Genomic DNA, 19070 nt, shown 5'->3' with positions numbered 1-19070 from the left:
CCTCTCCCGCTTGTCCCTAAGTTTACAATAGCCTCGTACCCATACAGGAAATTAAAATCTACAATACAAACCTCCTGCAAGTATAAAATGTCAATCGAGTGGATTCGGACAAAGTCCGCAAGCAATTTGCATTTCACTGGTGTCAAGATCCCATTGATATTAAGGGTACAAAGACGAGTGCTGTAATTCATGCACAATAAGATATTATAAAAAACTGTATATAAGAATACCACGTAAATTTGCATTTTTGGTGCTCAATTACACTAAAGTAAATATTAGTCCGAAGTGTTTTCAGAATGATGATATTCGTTCATGTGCATGACACAATTTACACTATTCTTTCTACCTGTTATTATATCGATATTCATCTTGTAACTCTCTAACATGTAATATATAACATTACACTGTAGACACTAAGAAAGTACACAAATTTATGTCGCGCACTACACCCATAAATCACTCTCATCTCAAAACATAAACAAACAAACATTTCTCCTTACACTACCACCTAATGGAGGGGGAGGGAAAGGCGATCTGAACCCACATCTAATTAACATTTCACTTGTGTTGGGTCTTCCTGCTGTGTATGACAGACTGCTGGCTTAGAGACATCCTTGTACATTTCTTTTTCTTACCTTCTGTTACCGCTTTCAGTCGTGAACTGGTGCGTTTTTTTCTATTTCGTTGACCTTTGTCCATAACTTGCTTATCATCTGTGGATTCCTCTTCGGTTTGGGAGTCATCTCCTGATACCATTTCTTGCGATTGTGACGAGGGAAGGGGGGGAGCAATTTCAGGTTGGTCATGTTGTTCACTCACGTTTTCTTCTGCTAGTTTCAAGGTCGTTGTGGGCGAGGAAGCGCCTGGCAGGGAAAGCTCATCACCTACCTGGCTCTTTTCACCTTCCGATACCCAGCTGTTTGCGGGGAGGGGAGGGGTCATCTTATCGCTAATCGAGGCTTCAGGCGTGACCTGGTAGTTACTCGAAAGTTCCTCGCGTTCAACTTCTGCAACCCATGACGAAGTGTGACCTTCTGTTGTTAACAAATGGGAAGTTTCCTTTGCTGCTCTCTCTGATGAAACTTTGTTCGTCGGAGGATCCAGTGGCGTCTGTGGGGCACCTTCCGGTTCTTTTACATCTGGGTTCTTTGAGGATTCTTTCATTTCTACGTCCAGGTTGTCGTGGGTACTTGAAAACTCGTAGGCTGGTATGGCAGTGGTTGTTCTGCTGCATCAATATTGATTGGTGATCGGTGGATGGCTTCCGCATATGTTGAAGCTGTCCTTCTTCCGGGTTTTCTACGCTTATCACAACAATTTGAGAGATGTTCTGTAGATTCACATATCCTGCACGTAATCTTTTGACCATAGTACGTTACCCAATATCGATCACCTTTGATAGTGATGTACGATGGAATTGGTTTTTTAAGCGTCATGCGAATGCGCTTTGTACCGGTACGCGTAGGGTATATATGTTCATCTGTGTACTTTTCATCGTCAACATATTTCACATCACCATATGTTGCCAGTGTCTGTTGTAGAACGTCCATTGGAAGTTCCATAGGAACTACATGTACGTTCACAATTACACTATTTTGATCCGCCCATTCCAGTTTTACCTCATGCTCCCCATTGTCATCAGTGTATACTAATGTGCCTCCCGATCGTAATATTATCTGCTCGCCTAACACTCGCGATATTAACTTTATAAACACACACTTACGATATTGATCGATTTCAATACTAAGCACTTGATCTTCTGTTAGTGACAAATTCTGCTGTATCCACCGATGCAGTTGTATCGATGTCGGTTTTTGTCGCACATTCGTGAAGACCAATTTCACAGTATTCACTCGCCGTACAGACATGGTTCAGAACACAGAAGGTAGACTTAACCGGAATTTCACTCGCTTGCACGTAAATGCTCGACACGGACCGCACGTAGAGACGATGCACCGCGTGCCAGTGCTGGCAGCGAACTGACTACCGACTGAGCCACCGCGGCCACCAGTTACAAGAGATCAGAAAGCTTATTTCTATAGTTAATAACGGAAATAAAGTTGAGTTAGTTGTTATTCGAAGAGAATAACGAAATAAAAAAATGCGTTAAATTAATAAAAAAAATAGTGCAAAATACAGCGCATTCGGTTTAGCGTGAGCTCTGGCATGCGCAAGGCGGGAAATGTTTGTCGTCTGCAGAAGATGTCACGTGACTCAGAAGCAGTGTTGCAATACGCGGAAGTTAGAATTCTACTAGACAAATCTATACACAAGTTGTTGTCTCAATAAAAAAATACTTACGAATCTAAAGTAGCACGCTACGATCGTGAAATTCGTCAATTGTTCTAAGAATAAAACACTTGTCAAATTCGTCCACATCACCTTTAAATTTGTTTCTTCTGCGTGGTTTGTTAGGCGTCACTAATCTCTTCCCAGTTACTTTGTAGCGATTATTTTCGTTTCAAAGTACTTACTGACATATCAGTAGATGCGGAAACACGTTTTTGCACTTGTTTCACGTTCAACGCAAGACTACTGTCAGCTTCTTTCTTCATAAACTTATGCGCGTTAAGATAATTTCTCAACTCTGATTATGAATAAATCACTTTGCTTTCCCCAATATTCATTCCAGTTTTCACCTCAGCTTCCGTTCAATAAAACACCCTAAGCAACACAGGTCAACAATCAGCTTACTCGTGGTAACACGATCTGCCCCCCCCCCCCCCAAGAGGTAGGATGCCTCTTTCGCCGAGGGGCTTAATCAATGGGGGTTTCACTGAAATAAGTACCGAACACACCTACCAATAAGTTCTGAAGTCAGATTATGGATATAGGTAATTGTTAAGGCAGTTAGAAACTCTCGCATCGTCGCGCTTACGGCAGGCTTCTGCGCAGCTCAAGGCCAGAGCTCAAGCTAAACCGAATGGCATGTACGTACATGTACTATCATTTAAACCGAAGAAAAATGGTTTCATAGTTTTCAAAATTTAAAAATTTACAGTTTTATGTGAGACACACAACACAATGGCTAAAATTTCCCCCTAACTTTTAAAACTTTTAAATGAACGAGTTGTGTAAAAGTCAATAAACAATAGAATAACTATGCAATATAGTATACTTACTGTATGTAATAATAAAAACAGTTGTGCAGGCTATTCCCTTTTCTGATGGATCGAGTAGAGAAGTTTCCACAAAGATATAATAAAACTTGGAATATATTTGTTTCTAATAGTCATTTTATAAGAATAATCATATACATGATAATTATTGTTATTATTTTTACTATTCAAATTTTATCAATTCCTGACACCCCATACAAAAATTTCTGGCGGCACTGTTGCACACGAGGGACAGACAAAATTGCGGAGTTTGATTGTGGATAACACGAAAAAAGATTGTTGCCTAACTATACGTCGAAATGTGCATTTTAATAGCAAATTTGCAATGGTAAGTTCTGCCATAGGGTTAGGCAACACACATAACGTCATGCAAGATTGTGCGTATTTCAGGATGTAGGTGTACCATTTTCATTGCCGGTGACTATACCTAATCAGCATTTTTCAGGAATTTTGAACTATTTTAAGTTTTTTGAACCTACTTCACGATTTTTCGAGTGTAACTTATGATATTTAGGACCTATTTGAGGATTTTTCGAAACTATTTTAGGGTTTTTCGAAACTATTTTATGTTTAGAGTCTATTTTAGGATCCTAAAGCACACTTTTTAGAACCTAAAAATTCGAGGTCTATATAGTGATAACACAGAACTTTTCCATTGACAATGAACACAACGATTGTTCTTCGAACTTAGGAAACCATGCCGTAAGATAGAGTACAAAAGAGTTCCAAATAATACTCACGTTTGTAGTTGAAACAGCAAATATGAAGACGCGGTAATGTAAAATAGTGCACGAACTGGAAGCGACTCTTGGAACTGACAAAACGACGGCTCAGAATAAAGTCAGCAGCTGTCGAACCAACGGCTGTTTTATACTGATAAAAGTTTAAAAATTGCAATGGATAGTATAGCGCCAAGTCGTGGAGAAAAAAACATCGATACCCCGTCTTGTACGTACCTAAGAATTGATCATTTTGGACTCAAATAGTTACGTTAACAAAATCGTAAAACATAAAACTATATCGCTGAATAAATAATTTATATTATTCATCCACTGTCACTGTATTTTACAATGCAATTAGTCCACATGCATATTTTGCCTTGTTCAGCAACAATGCACCCGAAATTTAAATTCAGTGAAAGTGTTGAACCACCTTCTCTCTGGTTGAACGACACGTGCATGCATGTATTTATATAACAAAGAGAAACCCCTGTGCTAAACTTGCATTATTTACAATTGTTGTTTCTATATAACCAGCGTGACCTTGAACACATGATGCCACTTTCAAGATTGTTAGAAATATCAGTGTTTACACTTGTGGGATTTGAAAACATGGAGACTTATTCATAAAATTCCTTAATATTGTTATAATAGTAAAACAAAACAACATGCCGAGTTGTTCTACTTGCTTATTTCATGAAAGAAGGTAGAAGGAAGGAGTTTCTAGCCTTTAAATGACTTCCCACATCATATCCCTATTTAGAGTATTGTATTATAACCGGAGTGCATGTCTGTATGGCAGACTGCACTGGAAGCCGCGCGACGTCACGCAACAATGCTTGAATAAAAACAATTGGTCCTCAAAGAATCGAATGTAAACATTTTGAATGCCAACGATTGAAAGTCAAGTGGAGGGATATTGACGGTTAAAATCAGCATCTTTGTTTCTTAGTTAATAAAACTGATAATAATAATAATAATAATAATGATGATGATCATGTCGACAGGACGCAAAACAAAGGATAGCCTAGGGGTCCAAATTTTATAAATCCCCCACACACCCCTGTACATTGTCCGATACTAGACATCACTTGACAGTTGTTTTTTTTAGTTGGTGCAAGTAACTTTATCATCAAGAAGCAGTAGGGCAAATCAGAAGTTCGTTGCCTAACGAAACAAAACAAAGCCACCTCGGTGATGGACACGAGTTTTTCTTTGCGAGCGGCTCTTCATGACTTTCATGTGATCATCATTCATCCTCATTGTCGCGATTAGCCGAAATTAAATTAGAAATAGAAACTAGCAACAAAGAACGACGATGTGTATTGTGATTTATAACTGTCTAAACAATATACTTCAAACGGTAGTCGAAACAGGGGCTTAAACCTTAAATATGAATACGAATTGTAAAAGTCACCTCACTAGCCGAGAACGTTGAGTGTTGACCCTCTGTCTCTGACCTCCCAGATTCGAGTCCTTGCTTTGGAACGGGTGCTTTTTTTGTGTGAAATCAACAGGTACATACATATAAAAACAATTATCCTCATAGTAGAGATTAGCCAAACAGTGTCAGAAAAGCGACGATACATAGAAAAGCAGAAAATATGAATTGTCAAGTTCCTTTTATTACTCTATTGTTATTTTATATCGATTTCTCGCTAATCGCCGCGACGAGGATGAGTGGGTGATGATTGATGAATGGGCACTCACAAATAACATCCATGGCCAGGCCGGGATTCGATCCCTAGAACTTCAGTGGGTGAAGGTTCTTGTCAGATGTATTAAGTACACTTTTCAAACGGATAGGTTAACCGGGACTGGGCCTACAGTTTACATGGATTCCCAGCAGGAATTGGCAACCCTTGGCTTGGGGAATTGCACGATAGTTGGAAAGATGTATACGCAAACACACATGCTTACGTCACAAATGCATTCCATGCTCTCTTTAAGCGTTGACACAGCAAACGTGAATGAATTTAAAAAAATGCATCTCACACAGAACAAGCAACACGAATGAAAAATACAGTTGGGACAGGGTACAGATTGTTTTAAGGGAGCTGAAATTCTAAAACTGATAGAATCACAATAAGGTTCTTACCATGTGGCTTTCCGCATTGGCGTCTCGGCGTAGCATGCGTTCGATTTTCCCAGTCGTCGTTCACGGTCGAGGCAGGCGCACCAGCTCAATAAACGCACCAGTCCCCGCGACGTCGGAGCTAAAACTGAGTCATTCAGAACGGAGCACCCCACATGAGCTACTGGTAAGTCACGTGAATCTATCCTGATCGTTATTACGATTTTCCACACCAAACCCTTCCCCCGCTAAGATTTGACGTCGTGAGGGAATCGCTAAGACGGTTGTCCCCTTTCACTCACCTAGCAATATCATGACACCCTCTTTAAGTTAAATATGCAAACTCTATAATGCATTTGATAATCACGAATGTTCAATAAACATTTAAATAATGAATAACATTATGTGTATGAAGCGTATTTCGTTCGGAGATGCGATCAAAAGGTTCCCAGCCATATCACGTCACTTTTATAGAAACAGAACTATACTAATGTCACTTTTTGGGGGTTTTAAGTCAACTTTTCAAGGGGTTCCGGGTTTGATATCCGGTGGAGGCACATGGCACAGTGGGTTGAATCCCACTTTAAACTAGATTCAGTCCCGATTATCCGTTCTGTGCATAAGGTGGACTTAAAACAACAAATCAATCAATCAAGTCCCCTTTTATGCACAGTTAGGCTAACCACGACTGAACCTATGGACTGGATATGATAGACATATCTATCAGTTGTGAAACGAGTTATATCAATAACTTTTTCATCTGCAATATTTGAGTTCCATTTTAAGTTAACTTTTATGCACATATAGGCTAATTGGGACCTAACCTACAGTTCAAAGTAGGATCCGAATCTCTATGTACATCCATCGGGAAGCGAATCCGGGACCCCTTGATTACAAGGCGACGGCGTTATACTACTCCACCGGGATTATCTGCAAGCACCAGATAATCCTAAACCTGATATACAACCTTTGATCAAGAAATACGGTGAATAAATTGCTGGCGTGAGGTGTAGTTGGTACTACTGGTTGACGGTCAGGTCAGTGAACCCCTAGGTCTGTCAGTCATCGTTCGCGAAGCCGTGTGGTTGTCAAGACGTGCAGTTTATGTGTACGCGTTGTGGAAGTAAGATGCAGTGCAGCGACGCTGTTATGGGTGAAATGGAGCAACGCACGAACGTGAAATTCTGCTTCAGACTTGGGAAAACGCCAAGGGAATGTCACGACATATCGCCCATAACCGTGCAGCAATTCCTGGCACTTAAGGGGGTTGTTGTACTCCATCACCCCCTTATTCACCAGATCTGGCCCCTGCCGATTCTTTCCTATTCCCTCGCTTGAAGAAACACTTAAAAAGACAACGGTTTTCGGACATCGCCGACATCCAACGCAATGTGAACGCTAAATTCAACCGCATCCCACAGGCTGCCTTCGCTCAAAGTATGCGAGACCTCTATACGCGTTCTCAGAAGTGCATTACCATTGGAGGCGATTATTTTGAAGGACAATAAGCTGTATTCCTATATGCATGTACCGCCTTTTCTGAAAATAAATCATGAAATCAATCATTCAATCTTTCACCGTATTTATTGATCAGAGGTTGTATATTGTAATTGACTTACCAAAAACCTTAAACTGTATTCTTAACAAGATAGACGAACGGTTATATACCTAAGTTTGTGGCTTACGTTGAAGACATTTTCGTTGTTTTCCTTCTAAATTCAAAATAACTGACAAATGGACAATGGGACTGAGTGATGACATACTACGAAATAAAGCACGTGGCACTATATGCTATTTTGCTCATAAATAGTTTTCTTCCATCAGAGCCGACCTTCGTGGATGGGCCGTTAGCACAGCGCGTTACGACGACAGGGGTTCCGGAATCGAATCTGGCCTGGGCATAAGTGTTCTTTTTCAGTGTCTCTTCGTCTATTTCATCATATCTTCACTCATCCTCATCTTCGTAATTTGCCAAAAGTGGCATACAACCGAAGAGAAATAAACCAAATTAATCAGTCTTTCCCCAGATCGACTCTCTGATGTGGTTGTAACGTCATTGCCTTGTGATCAAGGAGTCCCGGGTTCGATACCCTGTGGAGGGACATAGTGGTTCGGATTGCACTTTTATTAACTGTAATCCCAGTCCACATTACCCTATCTGTGCATGAAGTGGACTTAAACACAATAAAATGAGGGAGATTACTAAGAAAGCAGTAAAAATGAGGACGATAGTGTATTTATTTCCATTTGCCAAAATTTTCAAGAACTATTAAAATGTGCCCCTACGTTACATGTGTGTGTATACGATATAGTTACAAAAAGGTGTATGTGAGAAGATTGGTAAAATATGGATTAACTGAGCCAAAAGCTGCTGGGTTTGGCTCCATTCGGTATTTAATCCAATCAGACACGAACAAATATTGAACCAGTGAACCGCTTGTCCCTCGCCGTGTGGTAAATACACGGTAAGCCATGAATGAATGTGACAATATTAGCAAAGCCAGAAAAAAGAGGCTTTTAGGAATCGATATGCAGACAATTTGTCAACCAGACAAAAATCACGTGCTAGACCAACGAACGCGTGTTGAATATTCTTTCAGTTTGCTCATCAACCTGTAACAAGTTAGACGGTGCAGTAGTCCCAAAATTTTCAGAGACAATACGCTGTTTCGTAAAACATTAAGTGGGTACCATGTTTCATTAACTTTGCATTATATTTATTTTAAATACATAGATGATATCATTGAACATCTACAAAAAAAAATGCTATTGATGGTAGAATGTTTATAATTGGAATAGAGAAGGCATTTTTAAAGTAGAATTTAAACGTAAAGGTTACAATAGTATTTTATAGACTACAGTAGAGCATGTTATTGTATTTTATTGTTGATTTTGTTTTTCTGAATACTGAGCTTGTTAATACTGCTAATAACACTAAAGATGAAAAACTTGCAAAAAAAAAAAAAAAAAAATTGAAGACCGCACTATTAGCATTGAACAGTAAAGTCTTCTTCTGCACCTGTTTCTACCTGTCTACTCGAAAACACTCCAACGTCACGATACTTGCCACTAGAACGTTGTGTAGAGTCAGATTATTTTCATAACAATTCCAGTTGACCGCGCGAGTCCAGTTAGTGAGCCTACCAACAGTTCAGAGCGCGAGCAACAGGGATAGCGATAGGTGCTGGGTAGAGATGACGCCAGCTTCTCGTTTGTTGATTGGCTGCTCCGGGACTTATGATTCGCTCCAAAGCTGCCAATGCAAAACAGCCAGAGATGTTACGAAAGTAATCTCACTCTACAAGCTCTAGATTAAGCGTCATCATTGACGTCCGGAAGTGGGTGCAAGGGGGGCACAATAAAAATCATATATTTCATAAATTTAATTTCATTTTAGCCACAATATATATTAATTATTGCATGAACATGATAACTTCAAATTGGACCTATTTTTTTTGAGGGGACAAGACTATTACGGGGGAAAATTTGCCTTGATCTCCCCCCTGGGAAAAAATACCTTGCTTGCCCCTCCCTGGAAAAAAATCTGCGGACGTCCTTGATTGCAGTAAGGTGGTTTTGCAGCCGTTTCTTCATATATTTCTGAATCTTAAATTAATCAACAGGTGGACCTTCTCGACGTTATGTTCCCAATCACGTGAAACCAGAAGTATTTATGTTAAAACCTCACTGAAGTAATGGCCAAATTACATAAATATAAACGAGACGTTTCACTGTAGCAGAAGGTTAACGGCGTATGCACTCGAGTACAGCCCTGAAGTTAGATTTATTACCTGTGAAATCTTGCATTAAACAACGACGAAGTAACCGACAAACTCAAGCAAGACTTCAAGATGGAAAACATCCACCCCCACTCACTTTTCCGGCATTAGGCTAGCATGATATGCCAAGTAAGATTTGACTCACCCCCGCTTTTTTTACTCTTCATATGTCACTGGGTCACTTCATAAAGGACTGGAGCCTGACATTTAAAGGCATTATCCTCTGCCTTATTGATTAATGCCTTGTGCCGTGACGGATCAAACACCTCAGACGTTCGATCGAAATTTAACGAAGTGGTACAACGCTCAGTAAATGTTACGGTATTAATTTTGTTCAACAGGTTTCAACCCTTGAGACTTCTCTCTGCTTGAGATGTCGCGAGTTCGGTATGTGTTTTCGGGTTACCAGTCAGGTTAAATTGGCGTTAGATTCCTGACTGGTAACGCGAGAACACTTGTTCGAATCACGTCGCCAGGAAAGCTACAATTCCTATTTTCGTTATACTCGTAACAGCATTTAGTGTTCAGGTGGGCACAACATGCAAGTGTGGGTATTGTTTACGCGCGCGTCTTCTGTTGCACTTGTGTTCATTAAAATACAAAATTAGGCTGCATAGAGAATTGGCAGATGTACAGTCTGGTGAAATTTTGCGTTTTATGGCATTATTAAAGCACTCCGAAATTTCTACCAACACAACTAAAATTGCCGTTGCTTTCAGTAAATTGTTCTAATTTTGGCGTGTTTAAATATTTGCATAACCATTCTAAAATCCTCCTGATTGCTTAGTCATTTACAAGGGTCACTTCTTTTAATCCCATACCGTTGGTCAAACCAGTCACAGCGCTGTTTCATTTCAAGGGATGCCATTTGCGATTTTAATGTGAATTATATTAAAGCATAGGCGTGCGCAGGCCCTGTGATTAGGGGAGTAAAAGCATTGATGAAAGTTCAGTTGGGAAAGAAAAAAACTAATTTTATCTCACTGTTTTAGTTTTATTGCATCGATGGGTGTGTGTATATATACACCCCCACCCGATCGTTTAGCAGTAGTACTTAGTTGTTCTTACTTCTCTCCCTGGAAATTTACAATGCAGAACAGAAAAGACATTGCGAGCGAAGCGAGCAAGAATATTATCAGATCCAAATTTTTGCAAAATGAAAACAGTATTGATTTAATATGGCGCAAAAATTTTCATGGAGCGCCATGGCATTCTCTTTTACATTTTTTCATTTAGACCGTTCGGCGTCCAGGACCAACTCCGGTCAACCCTTAGCTACGACTACGAACATTTTACGAAATATATTTTCATTTGTATAAAATTTGAAATCCAGGAAGCAATTGCAGCTCTGTGCTCCCCTTCAGGTCCCCTTCGCCGTCTGGAAGAAATAATGCAAGATAGACGTGAAAACTAATTCCATCTTGAGTATCCTTTTGTCCTGCTACTCTTAGATTCTGCTAGTCTAAAATTGATTTCCGTTCAAGGTTGGGGGGCAATGCAGCCTGGCCCCCTGTGGTGGCGCCACTCCACCCCCTTTCCCCGTAGTTGCTTTGAACTTTCATCGGCTTGAAAATACTTCATTTTCTTTAATAGTATAATATCGTTTAATAACGGCTATAAGCTTCTTCTATCCTAAATTTCTAGGTGAAAATGTAATAATATATGGACATGGACGTCTGGAAAGGGGGCAAGGATGGCCACATCTCCCTCTTTGAAATCGAATGTCAACCTAAAAGTACATTTTCACACGTATAATTTGATTTCAGTTATAGTAATTTACATTAATTATTATAATGGGGATGCAGGAATGCGGTAATTTCAAAATCAAGAGGTGTTTTTTAAGTGGGCAACACTATAAACTGGGTAATATGCCTCATGGAAAAATACCTCGCTTGTCCCTCCGTAGAAAAAATCTGTGGACGTCCATGATTATGGGGGACATTTGCCCCCCTTGCCCTCCGTGCACACGCCTATGTATTAAAGTTATAAGGTTTTAATATTATAAAAATTCTTACAATAGTGCAGTGTCCATAGCAAATGGGGGAAATGTTTTTTATGGCAGAGAGTCGTGAATTTCGCTGTATTTGAGTTTTTTTTTTTTTTAAAAAAGAAAGCTTAAACAGTGGGAGAGGGGCTTAGGACTTTACCACAAACGTCTTATTCACCTGTGTAACTCTTAACCTACTTTCAAATCTAGGCTACTAGTTCAAAAAATATGTCAATTGTTTCAATATTTGAACGCAGTTTCTGTGGCGGAGCAGCTTATTTTCAATTAAATAGAAAAGCGATTCACTCTATGAAGCTAAATGCAATGTCTGAAATAAATCTACCCTTATTTTAGCCCACTTTGTGCTGAAATATTCGTGTTGAAACAGAAAGCATGGTTAATCTAATTAGAGTTAATTTCTTAAATATTAAACTAAGTGGCGGCGATTGGGGGGGACGAGGGTGCAGTTGCCCCCCAGTTTTTGCCACTTTTGCCCCCGCACTATGCTAAACCTTATCTACGAGAGAAAGTAAACTGTCTTTGCCCCCCTGTTTTGGAACTTTGACCCCCTAGTTTGGGAACCCAATCGCCGGCACTGAATTCAGAGGCGCAACCACGAATTTTTGTCTGGGAGGGGCAAGTACCAGTATAAACGTAATAATAATAATAATAATAATAATAATGCTAATAATAATAATGTTAATAATAACAATTTTAATATTATAACAGTATTATAGTAGTAATATCAAAGACGTTATTACCCTCGTAAATTATACAAAAAGGGGGTAGAAGTTGGTGCTGCTAAAGCATTTGTGTTCGAACAAACGATTTGAATTATTTTTTCAACACGTTCAATTTCAGATTAATAATGGAAAACAAGCATACAAACTATTTTTGAAAGACAGATAATGCTTGATAAATGCATTCCAAATATAATTAATTTTTACATTTACATGTATAACTTTCACGCACGATATATGTTTCACACATATGCAACATGGAGCGACGTGGACACTAAATTGTGTGCGTATTCAAAGTTTATTTAACACATATTATATACAACATATATTATTTCAATACGTTACACAACCAATTCATCCATCTCACAATAAACCAACAGCAAAAATTACATAAATTGTATCTCAAATGTGCAGGCTCCCTTTCCTCAAAACAATTGTTCATGCATTTAAAAGAAAATCAATTAAGACCATTCATATTTCTCTGTCTGGGAATTCAAAATGCGTTACAGAGAACAATGATAAATTGCGAGCGAAGCGAGCAAGAACATTTTTGGATCAAATTCTTTTCCAGGCTGAAATCAATATTGTTTTAATAGGGCGCAAATAATTTTACGAGACGCCAATGCATTCTCTCTTTTCCAACTTTTGTGCCTTCCCGATGGTGTAGTGATAATATCGTCGCCTTGTGAATTGTGATTAAGGGGTCACAGGTTCGATACCCGGTGGAGGCACATGGCAGAGTGATTCGGATCCCACTTTAAACTGTAGGGCCAGGCTCTCCCGCCGCCTCCTAACTACTGTTCTGAACTTGATAAGATCAAGAAAAGAAAGAATTGCGAGCGAAGCGAGCAAGAAAATTTTACGAATAGCGTTTTTATTTGCATAAAATTTGAAGATGTGAGCGGTAATTGCCCCCTGCAGGTACACTTGGCCGTCAATATTCCCCCCCCCCCCCCCTAGAACTCATTTCGGTAACAGTTTCATGCATCGGAGACACATTTCTTCAATTTTACACAAGAAACTACTTACGGAAATGAGTTTCTCCAAGGTTTACAACCTCCGTCGATATATATTCTTCCTAAAACTTCATCCTACAATGCAGCAGAACAATAAATAATCACTTTTCATGTAATAATATTGCGCATTTTGTGAAAATCGACATCATCATGCCGTTGTTTCCAAGATGTACCTGCAGATGGCTCTAGCGTCGGAAGTCACGCGATCTCGCTAGTGGAATCAGGGTTTCCAAACGCGCGATTTTTTTCGAGAAACGCGAGTTTTTTTTTCTTCGAGAAACGCGCGGTTTTTTTCGAGAAAGGAAAATGGTTTTTCGATGAATTTAGGGGTGAAATGGGTGCTAATGGAACCTAACCTAACAGGCCTAACCTAACCTCGTGTGAATGGTTCGTGGGGCTACCCGTGGAAGGTTTTTGGGGCTAACGTCAATGGTTTGTGGGGCTACCCGCGGATGGTTTTTGGGGCTAACGTCAATGGTTTGTGGGGCTACCCGTGCATGGTTTTTGATCCCCGGTTTTTTTACAACTTTCATGCACAATAGAGTTGGAAACATTGATATTCGAAAACAAAAGAAGCGTTACAATTCGCAAAGCAAGCGATATCGCACCGTGACGTGCTTTCCGTAGCATTAAGGAAAATGGTTTATTTTAGCAGAAAAAGTGTTTGTTTTCGTGCAAAAAGCATATTGGCACCTTCCACTATGTTCCGCAATACATAATTGGTAAGTACAAACCACGAGAAAGACAAAATATCCGATTTAAATGTGTCTCCGATGCATGAAACTGTTATCCTCATTTCCGTCCAAGGTTGGGGGGCAATGCCCCCTACCTCATGTGGTTGCACCACTGACTGAATTTGAACTACAAAAAATAATACTGAGAATTAACAGAGAAAAAAATGAAAGTCACGACTCACGAGCGGCATGGTGTTGGCCTAACAATACACTACTGCCAACGTATCATATCGCCTGCCTGCCTTCTCAAGATAGCTGAAAAATAACAATGAATCTATATGAAGATGTTTTGGTAAACAAATGTATGCAATAATGGTTGTTTTACTTACTGACGATAAGAATTCTCTGTGCTTATTCACACCACCATCAATTAGGAACAAAGTATTTTAAAAATAATGTGCTCTGAACATGGAGCATTTTGTACTTATGTTACAAACAGGGCGACGAAAGAACGTGCAACCGGAGCGCCACCAACTGGAGAGCATAACCAGTCAAACTTTAAAAAAAAAATACTTTTAAGGCGAGGAGGGACAATTACGCACTAGTTGTGCATTTATTTAAATATCGTCCGATTGGGCACTGCTCTTTAAAAAAGGATTTAGTATGCGAGAGAGTATGAATTTCTCTCCATGTTGCAAGTGGGAACTGTTTTTCAAGTTGATTAGTAAGCTAGACACGATGTTTGAAAAATATGATTAATAAGTATTTACAGAATCCCATGTATTCCTTATGGGAAATCAACATCAACTTCAAATTACGCCTAATCAAATGGGAGTTTCGACTTTTCCTTCTACTATGACATAGTTCAACGTGTCCTTTTCCATCCATGTACTTTTCTACGACATTGGGTGTTTGATATTCCCATGAGAACGAATAAAATAATGGACCCATAAACCTAATGCATTTTTCCTTGCCTCATACGGCCATCCTGGCAGTGTTGCCAAACCTGATGTGCATAAAAGAGCTACATTTCACCATTAATAGAGCTAAAGATGACTTTCAAGGAGCTATATTTATGAAGGCTGCATAAAGTGCCTCCTAGGGTAATTTTAGGTGTCAGAGGGATGGGGGCGCTGCTATTTGCGTTAGCTTTAAAGTGATGGCAATTTATTCTTAGTTTTCACCGCCTAGATTTGGCTGCATTACCCATCTTAATAATCCAATGATGTTCATATGGAATCGAAAATAAAGGATTCCCGGATAACAATACTGTCATCTTGAGTATAGCTACAGCGCTATATATAAAAGTACCTGGGGAGGAAAGAGGGGGTGGGTGACGCAGCCTGTATATGAATGTACACTCATGGCAAAGGTTGGTCTTTATGGGCCGGAGCCAGTGGTGGCATCATGGTGGGGCAGAGGGCGGGTGCCACAGTTCACAGTCAAACGAGTGCACGAAAGAGCCAGATCTGGTTCCAAAAGAGCGAAGTTGGCAACAGTGATCGGCAGCTGCTCCAGTGAGAAAGACCTAGGGGAAATTGTCCCTCATCGCCTTAAATTAAACTGAAGTATGTGTAGCATAAAGAGGGAGGAAATTCAAGAAAATTGTCACTTTTACCAAGAGTTGCAAAAAAGGAACGGTTCTTCCGATAAAAAACCGTATTTTTTTAAAAGAAAAAACAGGAAATTTTGGATTTTTTTTTCTTTTTACTAATTACGGCTAATCTATTTCACTTGCAGAATCAGTTAAGAGTTTTAAAGGTTTATGAAGACATATTTTGGAACTACCTAAATAATTTTACATCCAAGAGACACACATTGGCCATTTCTGCTAGTTACTAATTTCTCTTTGCAGCATGTGAGTTTGTGTATTACCTACTCAATGGTATAGTGGTAACACTGTCTTATAATCAGGGGGTACGAGTTTGATTCTCAGTAGAGACATATTGTATAGCGATTAGGATTCCATTTTAAAACTGTAGGTACAGAGCTGATTAGCCTATCTGAGCATAAGATAAACTTAATACAAAGTTTCATGTGTGCCATCATATCATTGACCTTTTAGAAACAAAATGATTTTGTTATACTCAAGTTGCATTCCTGTGATGTCACAAAACATTGAGCAAATGCTAATATTAAACTATTAGATGTTTCACGACTATTAAAAACTTTACTATTCACAATACGTATGCAAAACTACATGCATATATACTAGGGATGGCCAAACGGATCCGGATCCGGATCCAAAAGTTCCGGATCTGGATCCGGATCCGAAAATTCCGGATCCGAGAGTTTCGGATCTGGATCCGGATCCGAAAGTTCCGGATCCGAGAGTTTCGGATCTCAATCCCATTATAATATTACCACACCTTAAAAGGTATTATGATATTCGATTACAAAGAAATTTTTCATTAGTTAGTCCTACAATAATTTTTTTCAAGTGTTGTTCCTAAAATACTTGCTACGCATCGGCTAACACACACGTGCACAAAAATAGTCTTACTTGTTTAACATAAAATGTCAGAGGTGATTTTGTAAATGCCATTGAAACGAATATGTAATCATTCGAATGCATTGGAAATGGAAACACACATAAATGTGAGACATTCCATTCCAATATGAAATCTTTAACACATAGAACAAGATAGAAATGTTATATAAAAATTAACCAATTTTTCTGCAGTTACAGTTTTACAAATTAAAATAATACATTATAATATATGCAGTGTTATATAATTACAAAGTGTAAGACTAACAAGGGAGGTTATCTAAGTGTCCCCCTCCGATTTCCATGAAACTTGGCAGGTGTATAGTGGGGTCCAAAGGAAGAAATACGTGTTTTTTTTTTTTTTTGTTTCAGCTAAAAAAAACGGTTTTACGCGGCAAAACCCACTCAAATGTCAAGATGAGGACAAATTTAAGTGCGCATTGCACCCCTGTGTTCTCCTCCGATTTCCATGAAACTTGGCAGATTTATAGAGGGCCCCAAAGGAAGAAATACGTGTTGTTTTTTTTTGTTTCGGCTAAAAAAAATGTTTTAGGGGGCAAAACCCGCCTCAAATGTCAATATGAGGACAAATTGAAGTGGGGATCATCTGACCCCTGTTTCCCCCTCCGATTTCCATGATACTTGGCAGGTGTGGGTATAAACGGGCCCAAAAGAAGAAATACGTGTTTTCTGTTTCGGCTACAAAACTGTTTTAGGGGGCAACCCCCCTCAAATGTCAATATGAGGACAAATGTAAGTGGGCACTTGACCTCTGTGTCCCCCTCCGATTTCCATGAAACTTGGCAGGTGTATAGTGGGGTCCAAAGGAAGAAATACGTGCTTTTTTTGTTTCAGCTAAAAAAACGGTTTTACGCGGCAAAACCCACTCAAATGTCAAGATGAGGACAAATTTAAGTGCGCATTTCACCCCTGTGTTCCCCTCCGATTTCCATGAAACTTGGCAGATTTATAGAGGGCCCCAAAGGAAGAAATACGTGTTTTTTTTTTTTTGTTTCGGCTAAAAAAAATGTTTTAGGGGGCAAAACCCGCCTCAAATGTCAATATGAGGACAAATTGAAGTGGGGATCATCTGACCCCTGTGTTCCCCTCCGATTTCCATGAAATTTGGCAGGTGTATAGAGAGGCCCTATGCCCCCTGTTTCTTCCTATGCCATATTTACGTGGTTTCGGGGTCGGATCCCCACTTCAATTTCTCCTCATCTTGACATTTGAGGGGGGTTCCCCCCAAAACGGTTTTTTAGCTGAAACACAAAATCACGTACTTCTTCCTTTGGGCTCCTCCATACACCTGCCAAATTTCATGGGAATCGGAGTGGCACACAGGAGTCAGATCCCCGCGTCAGTTTGTCTTCATTTTGACTTTTGAGAGGGGTTTTGCCTCCTAAAACAGTTTTTTTTTTTTTTTTTTTTTTAGCTGAAACACAGAAACACGTATTTCTTCCTTTGGGCCCCTCCATACACCTGCCAAGTTTCATGGAAATCGGAGGGGGAGACTTAGACCTCCCTTGTAAGTGTATTCATTAATTACAAATCGCGCACGCGCGCACATGTGTGTATGTATGCATATTATATATATTTATATATATATGTGTGTATATTAGCAGGTAACAATCTGTTATAAACACATTCTTACTTTCCAAAGAAGCGCATGTGGGATGGCAAAACGGATCCGGATCCAAAAATTGCGGATCCGGATCTGAAAATTCCGGATCCGAAAGTTCTGGATCCGGATCCAAAAGTACCGGATCCCGATCTGAAAATTCCGGATCCGAAAAATTTTAGGATCCGGATTGTTAGGATCCGGAACCAACCGGATCCGGATTTCGGATCCGCCAGGATCCGGATCTGGCCATCCCTAATATATACCCCATTTAATACTTAAGATCAGTATGCTAGGGGAGACCGGGGTAATTAGAACATGGGGTTATTGGAACATGTTAATGTAGAATAATTTAAAACGAAAAGACTGGTGTAATAACATTTCATACCTATGTACCTACACTAAACCTACATGCAGAAAATTTGTTATTGGAATAACTACACAAAAGTAAGTTTTATTTGACTTTTATTATACACCTGCAAAAATGATGTGACGCATGCTTGGTGTTTCTCTGCTTCTGCATATACTGGATGTGAATGAAAGAACCCTTTCAAAATTTTCTTCACCCCTATAATAAAACATAAGGGCACACATCATTTCATGTGAGTTTGGTTGTCTATGGGCAATTTGCCTGGTTTTTATAAGCAAAGTTCTTATTACCTCAAAAATTTCTGTAAATGGGTTATTAGAACATTGCGTAATTTGCTTGATTTCGCTTGGGTATACTAGATTGTACATGTAACTATTAGAAGTTTTTTCTTTACTACATTGTAGAATGGCCTGTAACCTTTCAAATAAATCACAGAACACTGATTTTCATTCACACATATTTGCTTCACAGCTGGGAAATTGA

The 19070-nt window shown here is 39.4% G+C and overlaps 1 protein-coding gene across 2 annotated transcripts in view; it reads right to left on the bottom strand.

Annotated features, from left to right (window-relative positions):
* Cpes (Ceramide phosphoethanolamine synthase) overlaps positions 1-14373 on the bottom strand; it is a 116080-nt gene extending 101707 nt beyond the window's left edge. Inside the window, exon 1 of one of the 2 annotated variants that reach the window (XM_083111427.1) lies at positions 14351-14373. The gene's annotated coding sequence lies outside the window, so the exon portion shown is untranslated. Of the gene's footprint in view, positions 1-5936; positions 6043-14350 lie in introns of those variants that run through there. The other variant, XM_083111425.1, reaches the window with a different exon arrangement.
* Between the last annotated feature and the right edge of the window lie 4697 nt (positions 14374-19070).

Source organism: Lepisma saccharinum, chromosome 25 (assembly GCF_977018435.1).
Source record: "Lepisma saccharinum chromosome 25, izLepSacc3.1, whole genome shotgun sequence".
In the NCBI taxonomy this organism is placed as follows: domain Eukaryota; kingdom Metazoa; phylum Arthropoda; class Insecta; order Zygentoma; family Lepismatidae; genus Lepisma; species Lepisma saccharinum.
This window is presented reverse-complemented; position numbering and strand designations above follow the sequence as displayed.